Consider the following 7,847-nt stretch of genomic DNA (forward strand, 5'->3'; position numbering starts at 1 on the left):
ATATATATTAGGTTGGTAATGGTGGAGAGGGTACTGGCTGTGATGAAGATAATGCATCGCATGTTCTCCTTATGTGTCCGGTGTTTGGCGATTGGCAGCAGCAACCTTGGCGGGGGGGCACAGGTGGACTGCATTCGTAGTGTTGCTCCTCGAGTAAGGATCCATGATTAAACCCAATGTCTTGTCTTCACTGGATGTAACTCGCAATGGCCTTACTTGAAACCATTGTTTTAGAAACTAGGACTTTCTCTAGGGTAAAAACCCAAAGATCTTTGATCGGATGATGACAAAGCTTATGCACTAGTTTTTTAAGACGTTGCTTTTGGAGAATCTCATTTGCAGTAGTTGTTTTCGGTGGTGGTTAGATTGCTACTATGGCGAGTGATTCAACATCGCCACGGGGTCTTTGTTTTCTTTTCTCTTTTTTTTATTTGTTTTCTTAGTTATGTGCATTCCGATGTCTTTGAATATTTTATTGGTGTAGAGGCTAGGTTGTGATTGATATCTTCATGATATTAATATATTTTTTTATCGAAAAAATATTTTTTTGAAAGGTAGATGAATGTACGGTACACGTCTGACAATTATATTTGCGCTGCTCTTTTACTCCACCGTCCGTACTCTTGTTAATCTTCTTCATTTTTATTGCAATTGTTGTGCATTCTGTCACTTTGTGTTGCTGGCTTGCTGCACATTGACACCAGTAAAGGCCCAAATAATGATGTCAAGCAACCCTTTCCAGTTTATATCGAAATTAAGATGCAAGGAATGACTGATCGATTGGTCAGGCTTAGCATCCCACGCAGAAGTCTCGCGTGGCTTAGCTTTTCTAAGGCTAACTAGAGCAGGTGCGTCATCATTACATTTCAGTTTATTTACATCATCATTTCATTTCAGTTAATATGACAAACGATGTGCAATAGCCTAACAAAAATAATACGCTGTTCCTTGCCGTATCCCCTTTCCATTTCCATTTCTTCTCTTCTGCACAATAGCTCATATTCACGCACTACAAATTTCACTATTCCCCGCGCAGCTCGTCGTTCCTCGACGTGTCTTTGGCCCCAGATTGGTATGTATCCTTGGCAGCGGTTACTTGATGTAGACAAGAATGTTATCACTCGCTCCGCCATGTACAAGCCGTGATACGCCGGGTATTTTTGCACCCATCGTCTAGAGATCCATGCCAGAAAGAATGTCTTCACATCTCCTTCCTCAGTTAGGGCCGTGGAGGAGCAAAAGAAGAGATCCGGGAGAACTGTCTCGTCATCTGGACCGAGTTCAGCTGCCAAAACAAAGTGTGGAATGTTGAGTTTCAGCACGGGGTTATGTTCTGAAGCTTGAGGGCAGCTATGGAAAATGGTCGAGACAGTACCCGTATCAGCCGCTCGTCGCGGAAGCTCGGGGCCCTGTGCTTGAGTTCTCCACGGTGAGTCGTGAATTCTTCCAATATCTCAGAAGCATAATCAGGGGGAGCTTCAATGCCGCGGGCAATGGATTCGTCTTCAGCCTGCACAAAATAATGACATAATTCAGATCATCTCAAACGAAAGAAGTTAAAGAGAGGCAAAGGATCCTAGGATGTCAAAGCATAAAATGGAAATGAGCATAAAGCTTATACTACTATTATGATCTTTTCTGGTTCGGAGAAAAAAGGATGAATTAAAATGCCCGACTTGATTCGAAGAAAAATAAAAAGCCAAGTAGGCAGTGTTGATAATTACTAGAAAGCTATGCAAAGGGGCTTGCAGTCTTAGACACATCACCAAATTTCATTTAATATATTTACTGAACTTGTCGACTCAGCTGAACCGAATTGTAAATTTGCTCCTGCAAACTGAATTTGCAGTAGATGAAAGAGGAAGGGAGAAGAATCCATACCTCTGATATCGATGGATCACGGCGAACCCCCTCACATTCTTCGTACTCTGATGCATCCAATTCCCACAGGTGGCGTGTATCAAAGAATTTTGGGAGCAAATGCTGCCTAATGATAACAAGAAAGAAGAACAACAGCGGGAAGAGGATTCCTACTACTGGTATCCATGTCACCCCCCAGACCATCAAGAGATAAATCAGCTGGAAAAGGGTGAAGGCAGATATCTTGTTGAAAGGCACCGACTCCAAGAAGGACGCATGGGCACCTTCAAGAACCCTGTCCGAATTATACAAAATAAGTGTTTACTGCATGTTCAGATTTCTTGAACAATGAACTGGCTGAAATTAAAATGCATATATTGCTTTGGATATGCTTCAAATAAATGAACAGACACAAGAATCAGGCAAGTAGAGTTTACTTGTAGGCGCCGCTGAGGTGCGACAAACAGAAGTTGTATCCGCTCCCAGAACTGGTTCCCAGGCAGACTGTCTATGGACATATAAGCAAAGTAACCCCAAAGGACTGATGTGGGTATCTTCTGAATGACCGGAACAATTCCAACACAACCAGCAACCAGCAGAGACTGAAGCAGGTTGCTTACTCTCTGCTCATTCACCCGGACAGGCAAGTAACCTTCCAGATGTTTTTCTGGATCAAATACTTCAGGCACACTCCCTGATCCATCCCCCTCTGGGATAACCGCATCTTTCAAGTCCTTGAGCTCTTTGTGAACAGAATCCTCCTGCATGACGTTACAGTTATATTCTTATACAACAAATTGAAGTTCATATGATTTTTGGAACAACTTTGTAAAGCCTAACAGTTACACTATGAAAAATAATTTTCCATTATACGCTTGTACTATATATGCTTAATGCTAGTAGTCAGTAAGTGAGATTGTACAGGTAACAACGAATTGGGTGGCATTTCATCATTTAACTGATTTGAATGGCATTCCCTAACATGCCAGTCATTTGATAAAGAGGCATCAAGCAGTATTAAACTTGTCGCGATTATAAGCATTTTTTTAGAACATTATTATCAGCATAGTTGAGGAACCTAGAAAGCATGATGTAATACAACTTATGAATAATGACTACTTACATTCATTTTATCATCCATTTTAATGAAAGCTTCTTGCATCTTTCCATAAACTTCTGAACTACTAGCATTGTTCATCATGCCTTCCTTGGCGGTTTGGACCATCTTTTTCCGTAAGGCCTAAATTGAATGAAAAAGAGACGGCACATGAGCAAAGTTAAAGTGAATAGAAAATTGACAGACAAGAGCCTGTGAAAATCACCAACCTGCCTCCTCAAGACAGCAAGACTTCTCGTGTGCATGGGGGCCTGGGGAAGTACTCCATTAGATGGAGGGATGCCAAGAAGACCACAGATCAAGACCTGCATGGCATTTCTATACCATGAAGAACAGGAAGAATGATAGTAATGGTCTGATATCTTACATATGTGTAGATATAATATTTTAACAATTTTCTGCACATCACTGAATTTATTACATTTTCTGGTTCTCTTAAGAAGTTGGAATTCACAGATAAGATCTTCGTATTCTAATCCGACTAACATCCGTAATGTAGGAAAAGAGTTAACTAGGAGTGACACAAATAAATCATACCGAAAAGCTCAAGATCAAAATGTCGTAGTGATATGCCGATGGATTCTTTAAATTAAATTCCTTCTGCTGAGCCATCTGTGAAGCTACACTATGATCAAAGAAATAGAGTCCTGCAACCATCGCTGCAGGCACAATAGCCAAAAAATGTAGGCTGGAGGGACAGAAAACAAATCCTGCATGTTCACCAATGAACTATTATAAAAATTCTGAGATCACATATATGACCTATCAATATGATCCTGGATTCGAAGTAGCCTTATTACCTTAGCTACTGTCCAATGCTGTAGTGATTTGGGTTCCCTAAGGGAGCGGGGTAAAGAGCCTCCTGGGAACACCTGAAGGGATCTTGCTGGGTAACGAATATGACAATGCGGTCCACAGTATGACCAAAAGTGGAACACCATAGTCAGCAATTAAGCTCCTTTGCCACCCTGTAAGTTTTATCTGGAGCATTAGTAGCTTGTATATGGAGACAATTTTCATCAAATATATATGGATGTATATGACAAACCAGTGCCGTAGAGCGATGACCTTGCACCCCTGCTACTTAATGCTGTATAGAGCAGTCCCATTGAAAACACAAGCCCAAGCAGACCATTAATATATACCCATTGGAACTGGTATATCGGTAGGCTCTGGTCGTTACCCTCAGGTACACTGAATTCACTAAACATTCCCTGGGGAACACATGCGATGTAATGAGTAAGCATCTACCTAATTACTACCTCTACTCAAGAATGTAAAGCACTTTGAACAAGGCATGATCTCCAATTTAAAACTTTGACAATCGACCATGGCAAATATATTCATATAAAATATTATTTTCAAACTACTTCTCTATGTTCACTTAACAGATAAGATGGTACTATTATCCTTTCATACAATCGATCTGATAGTTTTGTACATATTATCAGTGACGTCAAGGAAGATTGAACACCCAAATTTGAAAATAGTAAAATATCTTATATTTCAGAGCAGAGGCAGTTGTACACAAAACATACGTATAACAAACTTCTATACCTTGATAGCTTCTTGCATGAATAGAATTGTAATTAACATTCCAAACAGTTCTCCTGCAAACCTTGTAAATCTGTTTAAAGCAGCTGCAGCATTATACATTGCCATGAGGAACAACATGACTGCAGTCCAGATGCAAACCCTGTCAGTGGATAAGAATAAAATTAATAGATAAAAGATAAAATAAGTATAAGTACCATTTTGGGTAACCAGAAGGCAAATAATTATTCATCTATGGTTCCTTACCATCCAGCCCATGCTAGGAATAATCTCGGTCCAAGGTTTGGCTCATTTTTTGCAAAATTGTAGAGATACGTGTACATGATAATAGTTGGTTCTGCAACTCCAACAATCAGCAGTGGCTGTCCGCCTATTACAGAATGTATGATGCCACATATAGCAGTTGATGCTAATGCCTCAACTGTCGTGAGTGTACCATCTGAAAAAATATTTTTTACTTGTCAGCTACCGTGCCTAAGAAAGGCGGTGCATAATTACTTGTTTGGTTATTCCGTTCTATAATTTGATATCCAATATATGTAGGAAACTGTCAATTTATTTCGTCCCCTTGTTGAAGAAAAATTGTTTATGGAGGAATCTAATATATTTTCCTTATTGTCTTCAATAAGTACCACAGTAAGAGATAAAAGTAAAGGATGTAGCATATCATGACACATACAGTACCTACAAATGGGCAACCTGCTACTGATCAGTGCAAAGAACAACCAACCTGTATCTTTACTCAGTTGCTCCCCAAAGGCGATAACAGGTAGTGCAGATGCAAAGAAGATGTACAGCGTAGGTGCCAATATCCTGACAGTAGATTGCATTCAACATAGTCAATGCAACTGCAAAACCTTATAAGAGATGTGCAACTAAATGAGCATTGATGTGAGGCACAGCAAACCTGAGACCAGAACTGAAGCCATTCTGCCAATCTTGTTTGTAGCAAGCTGCCCTTCCCCTGAAATCCTCAGACACTCCCTTAAATAGGGTTTTCTTAGGTTCCATTGTCTGAAAAGGGGGCTAAAACATAATCAGATTGTGTGCGTGAAAAGGCATGATGTACATGTACTGCCATGACTCATATAGGTTTACTAGAAATACTCCCCGTGTTATTGTTACAAGATCGCCACATATTTCTGTTTCAAAATATAATCTGTACCAACAAGCATTTCAACAATATTTAGGTTCTGCGACCAATAGTTATTATCTCTGGACTTATTTGAAAGCAGATACTAATTCACAATCATGATTTTGTGGTTATGAACAAAATATCATAAGACAAAGTAAGAGCAATTTTAATTTCGGACAAGATATCAAGTAAAACAGCATCTTGTAAAATTCAACAGTGGATGCACATGTTCTTTTCACACACATAATGCCAGGAGATTTCTCGAAGAAAAATGTGCAAGAAAACAATCGACAGAGTTACATTACCCCATAAAGATGATATAATGTCACTTCGTATCCGAATTCTCATCAGGAAGAACACGAGGTAGCACGTGAAGCATCAGGCAAGAGAGATGGGACGGTTTGCTGAATTTGGCATGCCCCTGTTTTGTTATGCTATACATAGTATGCTGGCTAGACCAAAATTTGACCGGTCACAAACCATTGCATGATACTAGCATTTTGCTGGCCCAATTTCCGTCATTTAACACGATGCTATATTTAGCTTTACATTACTGGACTCGGTATGAGCACATTCTTTTGCATTATTATAATTACATAGACAGCCGAGAAGGCCAAAAAAAGGGGGTTTAGGCTTCCAGACAGACTAAAAAGTGGTCATTAATGCGGACTATTTGGATAAGCTGAATCAGGTGAATGGGGGCAGCTTATGAACTGACGGACATTTGAAACACCCCTGGAGGCCTTGGTTCAGAATGCCCGATACGACTGGATTACAGGCCATAGCAAAGGAAAGCGCGGCTCTACATGTATGGATATTGATAGCACAGCCTATTCTATGGCTATGCTCTGCTTAACACAAACAAACCAAAGATGCCGGACCTCCCCTGTATCTGTATGACTGTATGCAAGCTTGGTGACCATAAAGTTGAGCCAAACAAAAGAAGACTACAGCTCAACTAAGTGTAATAGCAGCCAAAAGTACCCAAATGGTACAGACATGTTGCAGGCAGTCGCACCCACCGTTGGACTAAGCTGTAAATTCGAACCCTTGAATCAGCAGGGAGATATTATTAGGTCGACAACTAACAGACTGAACTCTTTGCCGAACGAGCTGACGGTTAATTCGCACTCTTCAGAATTTCGTACTAACACATACAGCAAGCTGAAGCGATTGCTGGAATGCATCAAACGCGTGCGCATCCACAAGGCTGTCCGGAAAAAAAAAAATCTCCCAAATACGCAATTGAAGGAACATCTGTAGTGTTGGTATTCGGGCGTTAAGGAAGCTGCGGAATCGAGCCTTACCAGGCGCGGGGCCGAGGAGGGTCCGGCGGGGAGGCGCAGCGGTGGCGCCGGAGGTGCGTGGTAGTGCGAACGGCAATGCCGCCTCCACCGCGCGCACCGCGAGGCGCGAGACCCTGGGCGTCGGCAGGCGGAGGCGAAGAGGTGGCGAGCCGGAGCCGGGATCGCAGGCAGCCTTCTTCCTTCTTCTCTCTGTCCTCCGTAATGGCCGCCTATTTATAGCGCCGGCGACCACCACGAGGGACCCAGGAGGTCAGTCTGACGGGCGCCCGCTCCGGGCCGGTATGGTGCGCCGCTGCCGCACGGCTCTCGCGGGTTTGAATCCAGGCGCGTCGCCGGCCGTCCGTTCGAGCCGGTCGTACAGCGGGCAGGGGCCCGGCGGCCAGAGGGCGCGGTGCGTCATCGTCTCTCATCCCCGATCTGTTCGTTGGACGTCGTCCTCTCGCTCGCTAACTCCGAGCAGCCGCCCCGATCGAGCACGTTCCTCCCAACTCCTTTCGCTGATGAATCAGCTCCCGCCGCTCGCGTCGCGCACGAGGCCGTTACCTCATCGGTGCTTCCGCGGTGTGCAGTTGGGCCAATCCGGCCACGTTTTCCTTCTACATTTGGCCGAGACGTAGGCGGGTGAACTGCTCGGCTGCTTAGGCACGTTCCGCCGGAGCCAGCCAGCCAGCTGGGCAGGCTAGTCATCGTCGTCGTCGACATGGAAATGGGATAGTTGGGCAGGCTCTACTGCCATACGAGCGTCCGGAGTGTTGCCTCCTTCGCATCCATGTCGTGCTCAGTAAGAGCTGTACAGGAGTACCATGTTCACTTCAGAGATGTGCATTGACAGACACATCATGCTGCTGCCTAACTATTGAGCGCCGCTAGATTC

The 7,847-nt window shown here is 43.2% G+C and overlaps 1 pseudogene; it reads right to left on the reverse strand.

Moving 5' to 3' along the window:
• Positions 1 to 920: 920 nt before the first annotated feature.
• LOC124661276 lies at positions 921 to 5,961 on the reverse strand (annotated as a pseudogene).
• Positions 5,962 to 7,847: the final 1,886 nt, after the last annotated feature.

Source organism: Lolium rigidum, chromosome 6, assembly GCF_022539505.1.
Source record: "Lolium rigidum isolate FL_2022 chromosome 6, APGP_CSIRO_Lrig_0.1, whole genome shotgun sequence".
Classification (NCBI taxonomy): Eukaryota; Viridiplantae; Streptophyta; class Magnoliopsida; order Poales; family Poaceae; genus Lolium; species Lolium rigidum.